The sequence below is a fragment of the Chrysoperla carnea genome, chromosome 2 (assembly GCF_905475395.1).
Source record: "Chrysoperla carnea chromosome 2, inChrCarn1.1, whole genome shotgun sequence".
NCBI classification, from domain to species: domain Eukaryota; kingdom Metazoa; phylum Arthropoda; class Insecta; order Neuroptera; family Chrysopidae; genus Chrysoperla; species Chrysoperla carnea.
Genome location: NC_058338.1, coordinates 18,660,933 through 18,680,669, shown reverse-complemented (window position 1 = coordinate 18,680,669; position 19,737 = coordinate 18,660,933). Strand labels below are relative to the sequence as shown.

The window sequence follows — 19,737 nt, the reverse complement described above, 5'->3', positions numbered from 1 at the left end:
GACCCAAAATTAGTGGGTTTCAAAACAAATTCCAATAAGATCGGATCAAAATTGCCTGTGTTATTAAAAAAATCGAATTTTTAACTTGATGACGTCATCAAAATTCAAAATATTTAATTTTGCTCTATAACATCGAAATTTTATCCAATTTTGACAAACTAAGTATGTAATTCTACTAAATTTGGCCCATACTTTTCAAATTTATGATTAAAATTAACCTAGCTCTATTAGATTTCAAGAATGTGGAGGTCAGGTCCCGGAATTAAGCACATAAGCGATAACTAGCGATAAACTGACATCAAAGCTGAAAAGAATGACCCAAAATTAGTGGGTTTCAAAAAAAATTCCAATAAGATCGGTTCAAAATTGCCTGTGTTATTAAAAAAATCGAATTTTTGAACTTGATGACGTCATCAAAATTCAAAATATTTAATTTTGATCTATTACATCGAAATTTTATCCAATTGTGACAAACCAAGTATGTAATTCTAGAAAATTTGGGCCATAGTTTTCAAATTTGTGGTCAAAATTAACCTAGCACTAACAGGTTTCAAGAATGTGGGGGTCTGGTTTCGGAATTAAGCACATTAGTGATAACTAGCGATAAACTGACATCACAGCTGAAAAGAATGACCCCAAATTAGTGGGTTTCAAAAAAAATTCCAATAAGATGGGATCAAAATTGCCTGTGTTATTAAAAAAATCGAATTTTTGAACTTGATGACGTCATCAAAATTCAAAATATTTAATTTTGATCTATTACATCGAAATTTTATCCAATTGTGACAAACCAAGTATGTAATTCTACTAAATTTGGGCCATACTTTTCAAATTTATGATTAAAATTAACCTAGCTCTATTAGATTTCAAGAATGTGGAGGTCAGGTCCCGGAATTAAGCACATAAGCGATAACTAGCGAAAAACTGACATCACAGCTGAAAAGAATGACCCAAAATTAGTGGGTTTCAAAAAAAATTCCAATAAGATCGGTTCTAAATTGCCTGTGTTATTAAAAAAATCGAATTTTTGAACTTGATGACGTCATCAAAATTCAAAATATTTAATTTTGCTCTATTACATCGAAATTTTATCCAATTTTGACAAACCAAGTATGTAATTCTACTAAATTTGGGCCATACTTTTCAAATTTGTGGTCAAAATTAACCTAGCACTAATAGGTTTCAAGAATGTGGACGTCTGGTTTCGGAATTAAGCACATAAGTGATAACTATCGAAAAACTGACGTCACAGCTGAAAAAAATGACCCAAATTTAGTGGGTTTCAAAAAAAATTCCAAGATCCGATCAAATTTACTTGTGTTACCAAAAAAATCGAATTTATATACCGATTTTGTTCCCATTTATATAAACAGCCATTATCACGATTTATTTCTTTGAGATTGCGATTAGGCTAACTAGCTTTATCTTATTAAAATTTATTTTTCTATTTAAAAGCTTGGTGTCAACTCTAATGTACTTCTTTTTTATAAGGTATCAATGTTTTATTATTTTGATACGGTCAAAAGCAACAGAAATGTTTTTTACGAAAAATAAATTTCTCTTCTAGAATTCGTCAACTAGTTATTTAATTTTTTTTTTAATTTTTAATGTATTTAATAAGACAGAGAATTAAACTTTCAAACAAAATTCGGTCGGAATTAAGAAACATAAATTTCAAATTGGTGAAATTGTATACGTTCAGTATAATAAGTTATTAAATTAAGATTTATAGCACAAAATAATTATTGATATGTACGATAGCATATACCGAACCATCACTAAATCTATTTACCATAGTTTAAAGTTATTACCTTAACACTCTAGCAAAGCATACGTTGTTGTATACATCACTGTATATACAACAGTGATCGAATATGTGCCAAACTAGGGATAATTTACCTACGGTATATTTTCCGGGATGACTAAGCTACCCTTGTCATCATTGGAATTTCCTTTTACCGTGTACTTGTTAAAGAGTAACTAAACAGTTCGTTGCAGATGATAATATTGACCTTTGTTTACAAACGTTTATGTTATAATCTCATCTGTATCAAGTGTGTATAAAATCTGGGCAATAAAAAACCCGATGTGTGCTTAATGTTTTCCACAAGGTACTTTATTTTAATGAAAGTCAATGAGACTATTTATAAAGATTGTAGCACTGACGGGTAGGAGATCATTTCCGGAAATCACGCAAGTTTATCTAGTTGATTATTATTATTATTACTACATGTTACCTAATGTTATTACCTACTAACCATACGTAATATTTACGTAGATTCAGTAAAAAAATAAAAGTAATAAGGAATTTCTTTAGATCGCAAAAAGTCTTATGCTTGACTTTCTTTATCTTACACACTTTTTTTTTGTACGTACTTTGCTCTTGCTAACAATCTTATGTGTAAGATAAAGGTAAAAAATTCATAGAATTAGCAAAGTTAAGTATAACGGTCTTGCTTTTGGCGTTGAAACATTTCTTTAAAGTAATATAATGTAATAAAATATAATGTAGTTAAAAAATTGTTATTTTTGGAGTCGGTGTTAGCCAAGGAAACAACTCTGACAGAACAGTTTACTACATTAGCTTGGCTGACACCGACTGCAAAAATTACAATAATTTTAACTACATTATATTATCGTTATTTTTTTACTTTTTAGTGCATATTATTATCAATCGGATATTTCAATCTTTAAAAGCCTCTCAAGTTTAATAATTAAAATCAATGCCCATTTTATAATAAAGTCGGTATATACCGGATAAATACGTACACCCTGTGAGAATAAAGTGAATGTTTTAACAGCTGGCCATTTTACATTATATGATCAATAGTACATATTACATACTTACCAATGTTCAAAGTACATTAGGGGACAGATATAAAACAATGACCCAGACTTGTCAATAAAATCAATTGACTAACAAATTCAAAATAGATTTTGATTGTTACACGTCCAGTAAGATGACATAATTTTGGTATCAAAATCTTAATATATAGCTACGATTTTGCATTAGATCTTGGAACAATCACGTTTTTTTTATTTTTCACTTTTTACTACTCCGTTTTATAAGTAGTAATTTAAATCGTAAGAGCAATGAATTATTATTCTAATATTCACAGTTTTCTGCACGGAAAACATTCAGTAGACCGTTATTGATTCGAAGCTATTTGAACAACTTTCCTCAACTCAAAAATTTATTTGATTTTCATTTGTAAACCGTTTTTCATCAAAAGTTTCAGCCCTTTAAACTGATGAAGCAAGTTGTATATGACCATAATTCCGCGGGGAAGTTATATGCATGTTTAACTCGACCACGAAAATCAGGTTCCATTGTATAAATTGTTTATCAAGTTGATTTTGTACGGAACTCGATCAAACTCGAGTAGTTTAAATAATATTCGTGAGTTCCCTGATTGTTTACTGTACCACTTAATTTAATATTTTTTACCAATCGATGAATTGTCGATTCATTCGCAATTTAAGGTGTTTGTTTCCCTATAGAATTATAAAAAAAAGCTCTGGTACGGTACATACATATAAACTAAATACATGCTTTGTAGTCAAATAATGTGTTAATTTTAGCTTTACAATACCACGTAACTACAAAAAATGTATAATATATTGTGTGCAAGTGCTGCTTATAAATTTGATAATATATATCTCTTTTTAATCACCAATACTCTTATTCAACTAGCAATAATCGCACCTCAGTTAGACCTCATTGGTTACGATATCGCCACTGCGCCAATACTCTTATTATAGTCGTCTCTGTTCATCAAATGGTGGATCTTCGATGAACTCTAATAATTAAAATTTTGTTTTTTTATCATCGATAACTTAACAAATATTTTAGATAGTTTTTCCCACTCTGTAGAATTCTATAATTCGGACATTTGTAATGAAAAACCCATTACATAAACTTAGATTTCATTGGTTTGAATTACACTATTATGTTAATAATTAAGTTAGTACAGAATTCAAAGCCAAATTCTACGAATGTATTTGTTATCTAAACGACTTATACATCTAGTTAAAATAATTTTAGGGTGTATTCTATAGCAACAATTTTCAAACCATTGAAATAAATACCAAAAGACTTACAATTTAAAGCCAAATATAAACACAATTGGATTTAAATATTGTTTATGTGTCAGTGGGAGTGTGTATGTGTGAGAAACTTTCATTAAATGTGTTTCATGAATATATTAATTTAGATATTTAAATTAAATTGTATATAATATACAGGGACGATCCAATATTTATTATATAAAATCTTGTAAACACGATTAAAAATTTACCTCTCAACTAGGTTTCATGTTCATCTTTGGAAATGTAATAAACTATGGAAAAATATCATACAATACATTGGTAACAAAAACCAAATCTAACCTTTTCGTCTTTGGAAATAAGGCTTTAGTAATATTATTCTTACAATCAACGTATTCACACTCGCAGTTGTTAAAAAGCACTTAGTAACAAGTAATACTTTAGTGATAATTATACAAAAAACATTAGTAAAATGTCTTCAAAAGACAAATGAAATAAAAAAGATAGTTTGTTATTTTGTAAAAAATATTTTTTTACCATGTATATATAGTATATCAAGGTATACTAAGTTTTGTCCCAAGTTTGTAACGCTTAAAAATGTTGATTGATGCTACGAATAAAATGTTGGTATACGTGTTTCTAATTATACCATTTTCGGTTGTCCGCCCGTCTGTTTGTCTGTCGATACGTTAACTCAAAAATATGTCAAGCTGAAATTTTAATAGGTTGTTCAGGACGTAAATATTAAAGTCAAGTTTGTAACTTAACAACATAGGTCAATTGGGTCTTGGGACTATAGAATCAATCTTGTAAACAGTTAGAAATATAACAAAATTTCAAATATATAAAAAATATTTCTTATAAAAAAATAAACAACTTTTGTTTGAATTTTTTTTTCCTAAACATCACTGTTTACCCACGAGGATGCAAATTAAGTTGTATAAGAAAACTTGTATTGTATGTATACAGGTACCTAAACGTTACTTATATTATGTATATGTTTGTTTGTTTATTATTATATCTACAGAAAAAGTGAGATGAAAAATAATATAACTTGGTGTGTAAGAGTGGCTCAGTTTTTGGTTTTCACTTGTTTAATTAAAAAATTACAAAATTTTCCCAAAAATTATTTGTGGCACAAATTTTTAGCTGGGTTAATTATAATGAATCACCTATATATATAAATATAAATTATTAATATTCATAAGCACATAAAGCTAATACATATTGAATTTTGTCGGTATATTTGTTTGTTATTAATTTAATATTTTTGAATTTCACTTGTGTTAATCTGAGTATACTTATTCCACTCAAAAACAGAATGTTCAAGGAAAAATCATCAGATGTACAGGCGGTTTCAGTAAGTCATAATCTAAACTAGTCTGCCAGTTAAACATACACATCTGCAGAAGCATACGCGTAGAGATTAACGTTCAAATTTGAATGATGATAATAGATTGCTTTAGAGCTGTATTATCTGAGGGTAGAAGGAATTACTTTTTTTTAAATTTTATGTTTTTGATTTTAGAACAATTAAGGAGGCCTGTATAGTGAACCAATTTTATTGTAACATATAAAGCGAAAGTTTTAGCTTCATAAAACGACAAGGTTATATTAATCAAATATACTGTTCTCTATCGAGAAGTTCAGCTTGATTAGCGCTATTGATAACAGCTCTCCTTCTTTCGTAATAAATATTACAAAAAATATACTTAGGTTAGGTTATATTGGCTGTCCACACTTAGGCTATAGAGCCCATTGTGATACCATGTATGTGTTTTACAACCTTTCCGGTGATAAATAATTTCATTTATCAGCTCCTCAATTTTAGAGGCTAAGTGCACCTCCTTCATGCATAAACCATGCATTACACCAGCTTATCACAACTATTAATTGAATTAATTTTGTTTCGACGGCGAGAATCGAACCCGGTACTTTTTTACTGAAACATTCTGTACACATAATACTGTTTAAGTGTATAAAATGCTTGCGTGCAAGAAATATGTGAAATTATATTGAATATGAATATATTTTGTATTATAGATTTGAAAATATGAAATATGAAATAACTTTTAAAAGTATTTTCACTTGTTGAACATATTAGTTGAAATTGAAAAGTTATCTGACGAAGTGAAAATGTATGGTAAGAAGTCAGAATGTACTGAGTTCATATTTTTTATTTTCTAATGTATAGATTTAATATTTCATTTGAAAATTTTTTAAATTTTATTTTATTTTTTTCTGTATCGATTAAGTTTTGAAAATTTTTACTACTTTTATTTTCATCATCCCATCTATCTAAGTATGTTTGTTTGTTTGTTACGCTTTCACGCTAAAACCAGCGAATTTTAATAAAACTGTACAGCAATATAGCTCATACCTCAGAATAGCACATTCGATACAATTTATAACGATATATTAATAATAATAAAAAAAAAATAAAAATAAAAATTAATTTAATTTAAGGAGGGTGACTCGCCAATAATAGAAAAAAATAAATTAGTAGATAATGATCCGAATTTTTAGTATGTTATAGTTAACGAAATATATTATTGTATAAAACAAAAATTTGGGTATCTTACCGTTCAATTAAGAGAGTTTTTATTAATTAAAAATACACTAAATAACATAACCTGTTATGAGGATGGTTGTGTTATTTAGTGTATTTTTAATTAATAAAAACTCTCTTAATTGAATGGTAAGATACCCAAATTTTTGTTTTATACAATAATATATTTCGTGAACTATAACATACTAAAAATTCGGATCCTTATCTATTAATTTATTTTTTCTATTATTGCCGAGGGACCTTCCTTAACATTAATAAAACAATCCTTACCATTTTTTCTAGTGATTTAGAAAGGGGAGCATCGAGAGCATTCTTTATCAATATTTACTTTTAAACCCAGCGAAGCACGTGGGTATCACTCTAGTTCGGTTATATTTTTAAGAACAATATCACATAAGCACAATTCGGTAATTCCTGCCTAAAACCTGATTGTTTTGACGATTGAACGATTGTTTTGTATACCATTTAAGCTCTTAACATTATGTTTTTTTATAGTAAACTATAAAATGGATGTGATACTCGAAAATAAAAAAACTAACTAAATACAAAAAATTAATTCTTCTTTTAAATGAATGACCACTCTCTATTTTTATATTATTTTTTTGCAAACACTGAGCACTGAAACAGATACGCACGCATTCAATTCAATAGTTAAAGAGTGACAGATTTATGATAAATTACAATTGTTTTATTCTCTCATTTTGATCGAATGGTTCTGTCACAAAGTAAGAATCATTTTATAACAAAAAAAAAGCCAAACACTGACACATTCATACAGATTGTTTTAATATAAATTGGTGCAGCACAAAAAAGCACTCATACTTTGATACCATTGAATACAAACAATTTGTTGTGGAAAATATTGAATAGTTGGAAAAACGATGAACGGTGTGAATATAAAATGGCCTCTGTATACACGCTAACAGGCTGATTATTTTTAATAATCATCCTTCTGTTTTTTTTTTAACTACCCACGCAAATACCAAAGTAAAAAGATGCATTCATTCATTTTGATAATAGTTGATTCTAACTCTTGACCAGAAAGTTGAATTTGGTGTTTGGTTATAAAGACCGAGGGTCCTATACCATTCTGGTTGTGAATTTTGTACTGTTTTTCTTGGTTCCCTGGACTATAAGGACAGTTTTTTCACTAGCATTTAACTCTGTGATGAACATCTTAACATCTTAACATTTTTTTTTACATCAATGTTAGATCAGATGAACCTGTCATTTTTTGGGCCAGCAACATACCCACTGAGCTACCGAATGAAATTGTCATATCCTTTAGGAAGATCAAATGTGCGTCAGTCTTTTTCAGCACAATTTACAAAACAGGTTGGTAACTTCTGTATGCAAAATATACCGCAATGAAGTAGTATCGAGCGTATGTTTAAACATAACAAGTACAAAGTTTTATAAGTGGAAACACAGTAACTTTAAAGCTCCTCATCAAGCCGGGTACTAGTTTTTGTCATTTTATGATTTTTAAAAGATTTTTGAAGGTAGTCATATTCAGAAAGAAGATCCTACAAGGAAACTATTTAGAGCTGGAAGAGACTCTGGATATCTCCTGGTTTTGTCTTTACGTAGAGTTCAAATATTTATACATTCAGGTATAGTTATGAACAATGCATATCGGTATCTACTTTAACTATATATAATTTTGCAGCATTGTGTTAGTATAACTTATTTCTTTAGGGCTATTACTAACTCTCTAAATGGGAGCTTGATAAATTCATACAAAATTTATCAGCTTCCATAAAATTGTCAATATTGCTTTTAACGTTTAATCGTCCAAACTCCTTTAACGGCAAAAAATTGAATGATTTTGGATTGATCCGTATTGGATTAAGAGTTAATTCTTCATCCTCTTTGTCCAAGAAATAACGATCGATAGAGTTGTTGGTTGAAATGGTCTATGAGTACAATTTTAATATAATATTGATAAGGATTATGTCCAAAAATTGGATGATTGAGGAGTATAAATCAGTCTTACGATTCCTCAACCTTTTTATTCGTAGGTACATGTATCTGATTTACCGATATCCTCGGTAATAATAAGGAGAAACCTTTTAATAGTCATTTTTTCCTAAATACAAAATACACGTTTATTGAAAATTTACTGCCACTATCAATGACTAGAATATTAGCAAGTATTCTTAAAAGTTTATCAATCAATTAGAATTGTTCATGAAATGAGCTTGAAGGTTAAAAATTCTGATGAAGAATTCTGATCGTATTAGAAAATCTACCTCATAGGTTACAAATTTAACACCACCTAAAAAAAGTCATTTAACGACTGACTTTTGATTTATTATTTTAAATTGAAATGAACAAATTAGATTGGACTCATCAAAAATAAATATTTAGGATCTATCTTTGTCTATATAGTTTTTTTTTTTTTTGTATTTGTTTTACAAAATGATTGATTATTCTAATAAATATGTATGCAAATACACATATAGCTATTTAAAATGGTTTGTGATTTATTTGATATATGGTAAATACGATTTAAAAATCGTATACAGGATTATTATGAATAATATCGACTCAATTGGTCTAAGCTCAATATCGTCCCATATGAGACGTTAAATTTTGCAAACAAAAAGAAGAAAAATAAATATTAGTAGCTGTTCAAAAACTTATATCTCAATTGAAACAACAAAAATTAAAAAAATAAAATTTAACTTGACATTTACTATTTGAAATTTTTACAGAAATCTGTAATTTATGGTTCAAAATTATGATTTTAGATGAAGCAGATTGATAATCATCATTTTGAACCATAAATTAAAGTATTCTGTAAAAATTTAAAATAGTAAGTGTCAAACCATTCATGGCCAACTTTTCTGATATACTCACTGAATTATGACTATTTTACATTTAACAAAAGTGAAAACTGTGCACATCAAGATAGGTGAAGGCTATAAAGCAGTGTTTTTTACTTTTAAGCCCGTACAACGGGCGGGTATCAGGCTAGTTTTATATAAAAGAAATTTGAAATTTCAAAAAATGTAATATTCAATTTCACTTGCCCCCTTTTTATTCCTATCCGTGAACGACAAAAATTGTCTTATCACAAATTTTTTCGGAACAATCTTGAACATTCTAGCATATACGGGAAATAAAATGTTCCGTTAAAGAAGAAGAAGATTCTTCAGCACTCTGTTATTTCTCGTATATTTTGGAAAATTAAAACATATTTTAAAATTTTTTTAGATTATTCTGTCGGTTATTCAGGCTTGTCTTTAAGGCACTCGTTTCCACTTCGATCACTCGTAAACCATAAGAAAACCTGTCCTCTCGTACAATTAATACTTAAACACTTATAACATATATCGATTTTCAACGAAAATAAAGCAGGTTAAAATTTTTAAGCTTTTGTAACAAATTTTAATGAACCAACCTGTATATGATATGTATTTGCAAACCCTCAAATTAGCCAACACCAAAAATAGATTAATGATCTGAAAAAACTTGAATTATAAATTCAAACTAAATCAAGGGTCATTTTTGTATGTTTTAATTTAGATCAATATCACACATTTATAATTGAAAAGATATGCAAAAATAACAATTTTAATCAAAATTATACTTGAATTAATGTTTTTATTAATAACATCAACTTTATATTGAATGGTCTATATTATTATCTATACTTCGAATATGATTAAAAAAAATTCACAATAATTTGCGTTTTTTTATTAGGTTAATTATGGAAATAAGTCATTTTTTATAATTATACATAAAATGTAAACAACTTATATTGGTTTCTTATCTCTTATTTTATCAACTTTTTCTTTTATCAAAACATAAAAAAATCGACAAGTTGTATTTTCGATTCCGCTATCAAATTTATATTAGAAGTTTTAAGAATACACGCTTATATTAATCTTGAATTTAAAATAAAATAAAGTTCCAAAACTAAAATCCCGACAATTACAGAATCGCGCTCTTAAAAGTATGAAAACAAGATAATAGTTTTATCTAAAATTGTTATGATAAGTAAAATCGTCATTACAGTCGGGCGATCTCTTTTCGGTCCTGTGGAAAACTGTTTAAGCTTAGAGATCTCCCGACTGTAATGACGATTTTACTTATCATAACAACTTTAGTTGAAAATATTGTCTTGTTTTCATAATTTTATGCGTGCAAGCTTGTAATTGCCGGGGTTTTAGTTTTCGAATTTTTTAAAACCATTTTGGGGTTTGTGAGAAAAGATATCAACATATATATATTTGAGAAGTGCTATATCATAGCTTGATAATTTTAGGAGTTTATATCCTTCTCATTATTGGAGCTACGAGATAGAATGATAAATTGGGCAGATAATAAAATGTCGACACAACTATCTCGCGATTCCCATATGTTTCCCGGATCAAGAGTGTTTTAAATCACAAGTTATTATTTTTAATATTTGATTTTATCAATCCAATGTTTTGCATTAAATATTCCAAAATCTAATCTTGTTATATATAGATGATTTATGGGCTTTAACGTTTTTTAATCGAAGCCTCAAATATTGCAGGTAAGCTTGTAAAGCTTCCGTGAAGCTCAAAAGCTTTAAGGAACTATTTCTTAAATAGAATTCCCGCCCATGCTCAGATTTTCGCTCATTTTCCTTATAAAAAAATTAACAACTTTTGTTTGAAATAATTTTTTCGTAAAGATCACCGTTTATCGGTGAGAGCGCAAATTGTATAGTATGTATTATATGGGCATATCAGTTATATATGTGTAACATGTATGCATGTGTAATGTGACAGAGTAATCAACACTGTCTATACATGGTATTTCAACAATTAACTCAGCCAATTGTTTGTTTTCACTTGTTGTGAAATTGATTTCATTGAAAAAATTATTTTTAACATATAAGAAATACTTGCTTTTTTTTGAATATTATGTCTGTAAAATAAATCAAGATGTCCTCTTGTATTTGAAAAAAAAAGCCTGGAAAGTGTTCGTAATGTGTATATGTTTGATGATACCAAACTTCTCATTTGAAAAATCTCTATATATTATAAATGCGAAAGTAAGCATGTTTGTTTGTTTGTTTGTTTGTAACGCTTTCACGCTAAAACAAGCGAATGGTTTTTAATGAAACTGTACAGCAATATAGCTTATATATCAGAATAACACATGAGATATATATTATCAAGATATATTAAAAAAAAAATTTTTTTTAATTAATTTGACATTACCATAAATTGCAGATTTCTGTAAAAGTAGTCATTTGACATTACCATAAATTACAGATTTCTGTAAAAATAGTTAATATAAAATATTTCACGGCTATCTTTTCGGATATACTCAATGAATAATTACGACTTTTATACATTTAAAAAAATAGAAATCCATACATATATTTTACCTGTTTAAAACAATCCTTACTATTATTTCGAGTGTTACAGAAAGCGGTTAAGCGAGAACAATCTTTATCAATCTTTACTTTTAAACCCAGCGAAGCGGGTGGGTATCACTCTAGTATTACATAAAACGAAATGAAAGGAACAAAAAAAAAAATGAATTGGATAGTTGTGAACAAGCAATTACATACACATGTCAGTAGTAATAGTGAACAAACCATTATCCGTTTTTGCCTTCACCATTACACTACTAGAGTGTCTGTGTCAGCCCGCGCCAAAGCCTTGTGTTCAATGCACATCGGCATGTATCTGTATAAATGTGGTGATTGGAAAGGCGTTAGCTTAGCCCTATATTATATTTTTTTGCCGTCAGTTTCAGATCTGCTATTAATTTTTCACATAGACACCAAATGTGTTTAAATATATATGTACAGTATGTAATAAGAGAACAAATTTAGGAATGTAAAACTTGATATATGAGCTCATGGTTTGAGACAAAAAATTATTTTACTTTTTTCATAAAAATACATTCTTTAAGAGGGTTAAATTGGTGATGAAAGTATATATGAAACTCTGTAATTTTGGTGGTGAAATTTTAGTTCGTACCTCAAAAACTATTAGTTCAGTCAGCAAATTCATTTTTGTACTTTTGGGGTCAAAATTACCTGATATACACTGAGTTTTATCGAAATTGGAGATAAAAATTTTTTTAGATTTTTTGAAATTTTTTGAAAGAGAAAAACGGAAAAAAAATTTTTGCTTTGGAACTTGATGAAACTCGGTGGGTGGGGTAATTTTGACCCAAAAAGTATAAAAATCAGGTTAATTGAATTATTGGATGCAGAGTTTCTGAGATATGGCAATATTTGGATCGATTTTGGTCCGTATCTCAAATACTATTAGACCAGTCATCAAATGCACCCGATTTTTGTACTTTTTGGGTCAAAATAACCTTATAAACTGAGTTTTATCGAAATCGAAGATAAAAAAATTTCTCGATTTTTTGCAATTTTTTTAAGGGTTACCCCTTTGAAAAAAACGCAAAAAAAATTTTGTTTTGGAATTTGATGAGACTCGGTGCATGCTGTAATTTTGATCCAAAAAGTATAAAAATCAGGTTAATCAAATAATTGGACCTATAGAAAGTTGCAATATCAGCGAGAAACATGGGCAAAACTTCATTTTCAAAAAAATTAAAATCCATAAAATTGCAAACAAAATCCCCACCAAATAATATATTACACTCTGTACAAGACGTTGCTTGCTTGCTTTCTATAACTTGAAAACTAGGAAAATATACTGAAACCTTTTTTATATATTTTGCAGCACGTTTTGTATGTTTCCTACATATGGAAAATATCTATGATGTGTAAACGGCAAAATGTTGTGGCGTATTTCATATTGTAAACTAGAGTCGTAAACATGTAAAATCGGTGTATAACAATACTCAACAGTTAAATAAAATATTGAATTCATTTATTGTCTCATTTATTAAATTTCGGGAATATTCATGAAATTTAAATTTTTTCACATATTTTTTTCCCTAACTTTATTGGCTGGACATTTCAACTAAACCATTATATTAGTAATTAATAGCATTTTAATTACTTAAAATTAATTAATAAAAGTTGAAATTCAATGAGAGAAATTCAAAATTTCTTAAACGGAAATTCAAATTTTAAAACGGACATAACGTCATAGTATTGGCTTGTCAAATTCGTTGACACATTATGGTATTAATTACTTATATTTTGAATGGTATTATATTGAGTTATTTGATTCTACGACTTATTAGGAAACTTAATAATAACGAATGTAAATTCTATGTTGTAAATTCATTTTTTTAAGTCTAAATTATACATTGAACTGTCACCAATTGACAGGTCACAATTAATACGTCATCAACAGAGAGCGCCAAAAGACTGCGTTTAAACATCTCAAAATTATAATGTATTTTAAATATTTTTTTACACTTAATTAACGCATTTTTAAACAGTATTTATATTTTTTACTACGTTATAACTGTGTAAACAATGAATTCAAAAAATTAAAAAATAAAAAAATACATGAATTTTCCCTATTATTACGAACTATCACCAAAAATTCTTTGCATTCTAAAACTGTACTCATTAATAGATAATATAGGAACGTAGTAAGCTTCCATTTATATAATATAATCGTAGAGTAGTACTTCTTCTATTTTATATTTCATTAGATAGTATTAGTTTAGTAAATAGGCCTCTTCAAATACATATAGTTATAGTTATCTGGGTAAGTAATCAATGTATGAGAACTGTGAGTCTATACTGAACAACAACTAACTATGTACTACTGGTCAACATTACTACAACCATAACATTAACACAATCCATAGAGACTATTCCCATATTTAAGTATTGATTTTTGACTCTTGTTAAATGAATGAATATATAAAATATTTCTACATACAATAGAGTGCGATAGTACACTGTTGATACAAATGTTGGAATCTAAACCAGTAATATCTAATACTTCGATATTTACGTTGAATCCAAAATAATCAGTTCATCAACGAAAAACTCCTTCAAAGGGAGTGAAGGTCATTTTGAATACGCTTTTATTAACTTGGTATGTCTCTATGAATTTAGCAAACGAAATTAATCACAAAACGTCGGATTAAATAGAAATGGCATTAGAATAGTTTAGTAAGTTTGTCGGATTATCGAGATCAAGATCTTCAGGATTAACGATTTTCATATCTGCAAATATGAACATTTATTTGCGCTCCCACCATATTTTTACTCAATTTTTGATAAAAATAATAGATTAAAAAACTAAAGAAAACATGCTTTTGCGAACTAGCTAAACTAAAAAGTAAAATATAATTTCTTTAAATGAAAAAAAAAATTCATGAACATTATTTTTAGTGATAAAGAAAAAATTGTCATCATTCAAAAAGATGTGAGTGTTTTTTAAAATATTTTACAATGACTTCATTTTTACCAATATCTGTCAATAAAATATTTACAATAACTGAAATCCGGCACCCCACGCTTTTGTACGATAAAATGATATTTTCTTAATAAGTTAATTTTTACTAAACTAATTAGCAAAGTTGCAGAAAATAAATTTTACTGTAATTTACAATCTAACCAATTTTCGTGGAAAGATTTTAACGCAATTATCAGAACGATTTTGTTTAAGAATACTTATTATCGATGTTTATGGTTTGAAATCAATGCATATTAGAAAATATAGGAAAAACTTTATGTAAATAATTCAAACTGCGAATAAAATCAGGTGACAAACTGACTTAAAATTCAGGAATACTTTAATGAAACAGAATTAACCTATTGAAGTAGTACCTTTTTGAATATTTAATGAAGTTCGGATGACAGCAAATTTTTCTAAAAATGCTAGATTAGTTTGAACTATGTAAGTTCATATATACATGGACAATAAGTGCGGTTAGTCTTGAATAGACCTTTCGTTATTTTGATTTAATGTAATATCAATTTAATTTTATATCAATTAGTTTTTCTCGGTTAAAGTTTTAGATACATCCATTTTGCTCCAGTGTATATTTGATTACATAAAAATAACAAATTTCCGTTAGGCAGTTAGAAAATAATTTTTTTTTTCTGTTTTTAAATTAATATTTTACTGTTTTGATAAATGTTATTTAAAAAATTCAATACATTCATAAATTTTTTTTCAATTCTTCAATTTAAATAATTGTTTAAATGTCTATTTTGATATTGTTATTTGCTGTAAACTGATGAGTATTTTATTTTATTTCATTTTAATGAAAACGATCATGTTTTCAAGTTAACAAAAAAAAATATTTTTTAATAATTTATAGTTTTGTAATACAGGTAGTATTTTTATAATTATTTATAAACAATTTAGTGAGATTCAATAACAATCACTAATAAAGATATTATTGCGTTGTTGTGGAACTCAAATTTACGGCTAATATATGAATAGTCTTAAATCTTTAGAAATCGTTTCTCCAAAAGTCTTTGACAATCACTTATAAACAATACTGATCTCGTTTTGTCTATCGAATTAAATTATATTTTAATAAAATTCGAATTTAAGTAAATTTATAAAAATTTAAAAAACATTTTTTAATCTTTTTCAAAATAACGTTAATAATGTCTTATATTTTTTTCAGTAAAGGAATTAATTATGACTATTTATGACTGGCGGTAATAATTTGTACTAAATAAATCAGAATAAAACCCGAATTCAGAAGTTGAAATTTCAACTAGCAGATGGCAATATTTATACTTACCATTTTTGAAGGTCAATAAAAATATTCAAATTCAAATCAGATAAATCCCGCCAACTGGCGATACAAATTTGTACTATTAAACAGGAAGTGGACCGCTTTTTCAGTAGTTCCAATTTAGACTACCTGATTGAACGACCTCTTGGATTAGAGACACATAAGAGACACTAAGCGTTACTTACATTTGTGTTATGGAAATAGAAGCAAAAATCAGAATGTATATACTGGCATGAGTACGCTCACATATAATGAACACATTTACACATAAGAAATACTTTTGGTTATTCAAAGGAAAGTTTTGTAAGGAGGTATTATTTTGCCTCGGCACTTTCGCTCCTTTGACGCAGGGTGTTAGGATGTACAAGTATAACACAAGATGCATGACGTACAAAGTACTGAGTGTACAGGGTAAAGTTAATTTTAACTATTATTAACCTAATATTAACTTTCTCAGGTGAAACTAAACGATATGTTACCCACCGCTTTAATACAAATATTTATTAAAAAGAACATTTCGTAAATTTATTAAACTGTAAAGAAGTATTAATTAAAGGATAAACATAAACCATCAAAAATATCCTACCTAAGAAACATATATATACAATTTCTGTATTGAATTTTCATCATAAATTTTCCTCCAAACGAATTTTATTCCTCAGGAAATATTTAAATAAATGGAAATGCTTATATAGGCACATATACAATTTCCTAGATATTGACTAAACATCAAGTATTAATAAAGTTTTAGAAACATAAATACAAAATAATATGTATTCGTATACTTTCTGGGTACGACTTTATATACAGGATGTTTTTAAAAGGTTTTAACAATGGCCCAAATGTTAAAAATTCCCTACGTATGGCGCTTTTGGTGAGGGTTGTTTTATTCAATAAAATTTAAAAGTTTTAAACATTTCTTCTCTTACATGGTTAGACTACACGGTAAGGACTGCCTGGCGTTAACTACGATGTTCACTAAAGTAATACTGTGTCCAAAAAATAAGGTGACATTCACCTAAAAAAGCCGGAATTGTGGGAAGACAATTCATGATTTTTACACCACGATAATGCACCATCCTATACTTCACTCATAATTCTTGATCATTACATCAAAAACTCAACCCATATTGTTCCGCAACTACCGTATTCACCTGATCTGGCGCCGTGCGACTTCTGACTGTTCGATACGATAGAGGAGATTCAATCCGCAGTGAAGACGGAAATGAAGGCAATCCCGGAAAGTGAGTACAACCAGTGTTTCGAACATTGGCATAAGTGCATTGCATCGGGAGGGGATTACTTTGAAGGGGATGAAATTGATTTGGAAGAATAAATAAAGAATTTTCAAAATAAATACAATGTCGCCTTATTTTTTGGGCACAGTAGTATGTTAACTTAAATAATATTACAATATTAAATAGAGCTTATCTACCAAAAGTACTGTGGGTCTGACGCCCATATTGCCCTGACTCTTCCGCCATAACTATTGTTAATATTACTAATCCATCAAAACAGTGCACAGTTTGGCGTTCATATTGATCTGACATAAAACAGCATTGATTTCTATGCCTGCGTAAACTTATTAAACCAATTAATAATTGTAAATGCAATGTGTTATTTCGGTGCTACTTTCGGTTAGTGGACTTAGAATTTTGAACCCCGAATTTATGCAAACATAAATTAATTTCAATGCCTTTATATTAGAAAGCAGATTTAATGCTCTATTACTATCGTGACACGATACTGTTATTGATTTGATGAACTCATTTTGTAGGTTTATGAAATCGAATAAATTGGAACTAACGTCTCTTCAAGAATGATTCTATGAATAATAAAATATAATGAATTCTTAGTTCAAGATCATCTATTAGTTCTGCGAAAGGCTAACATACCAGTTCTAGTTTTTAATTACTTTAATGTGGACTCACATGCCATGAAAACCCAAGGATAATCTGGGAACCAAATGCTTTTCGCACTATGCATAGAAGAGCGTTGTAAATCAGACACTTTGTACATATTATATATATTTATAAATTAAGAAACTATTATTGCAAATCCTTGGGGAAGTTATTTATCATATCTTTTACTCCCTCTTCATCATTTTCCCCGTGTAAGGTTCAAATATCATAAATTAATAATAATAACTTTTGCGTGACTGGGATACACATAGTTTTACTACTATCATTTTATTATTACGATAAAGAAAATTTGATAGAAAAATCACATTATATCAATTTCCCTTCTTTGAAAAATGCATCACGGATTCTATTGTGACATTTTAATTGTGTACCGTCTAATAAATAACAGGTGAAATATATATTTGATTAATGGATAGTATATAATAATTACTGTAATTACGATCGTTTGAAAAATGGACAGAAAATACAAATTTTACTTACCATGGTAGAACAATTTGTTGAAAATTGGAGATAGAACTTATAGGAAAAAAATATTGTGTTAATATACCTATATTACTAGGTATGTATCTGGAACCCAAAATGGATTGTTTCTTTTTGAAAATTTGATACAAGAGTTATGAAATTTGTATTAAAAGATTAATTTATTGTTTTGATTCGCTGAGATACATTGCTTTACTTACTCGACAAGACTTCTCATTATTGAAATTGGTCCACCCTATTGAATTATTCGCAATTTCCACTAGGTACGTTATTCTTTCCTGAATTATTCGCAATTTCCACTAGGCACGTTATTATTTCCTGAATTATTCGCAATTTCCACTAGGTACGTTATTCTTTCCTGAATTATTCGCAATTTCCACTAGGCACGTTATTATTTCCTGAATTATTCGCAATTTCCACTAGGTACGTTATTATTTCCTGAATTATTCGCAATTTCCACTAAGTACGTTATTATTTCCGTACTAAAATAGAACATAAATTATTATTGAAATAAATTTTGTTTTTAAGCATTAAAATTATTAAGAAATGATTCATGGAATAACAAAATAATATTGAAACCAATTTCAAAATTATTCGCCAGGATAAATGAGAAAATAACAATATTAAAAAAAAAAAAAAAAAAACGGTTTTGTATTAAGAACGCTTTCGTGTTAATAATTTGGAAAATATAAAAATATCAAAACTTTTGAACCAATTCAGTTACAAGGTCATTAATATGCGTAATATGTTACAATTTAAAATGAAAATGTTAATTAATTTTTTCTTTGTTTTTAATTTACATTATATTATTGTTTTGTTTAAATTTTTTATTTTTATTTTTCGAGTTTCCTTTATTTAACAAAACCCTGAAAGGAATATCAAATAGCTTAATTTAAATATATGCATGTATTTTATTTATTTGCATTTTCTGATTGATATTTAGATAAAAGTACGTTACTTTTACATTTAAAATATTTAAAACAAAAAACTGTCGCGACCTTGCGATGTTTTTGCAAAATTCAGACGATGTTCATTCCGTTGTTCAAAGAAAATTCCCTGGTAATGAATGCAACGTAAATTTGA

The 19,737-nt window shown here is 28.1% G+C and overlaps 1 protein-coding gene and 1 pseudogene across 1 annotated transcript in view; one reads left to right on the top strand and one right to left on the bottom strand.

Annotated features, from left to right (window-relative positions):
- LOC123292521 overlaps window positions 1-19,737 on the top strand; it is a 733,416-nt gene that overhangs the window by 427,092 nt on the left and 286,587 nt on the right. The window lies entirely within an intron of this gene.
- LOC123294343 lies at window positions 3,586-3,751 on the bottom strand (annotated as a pseudogene).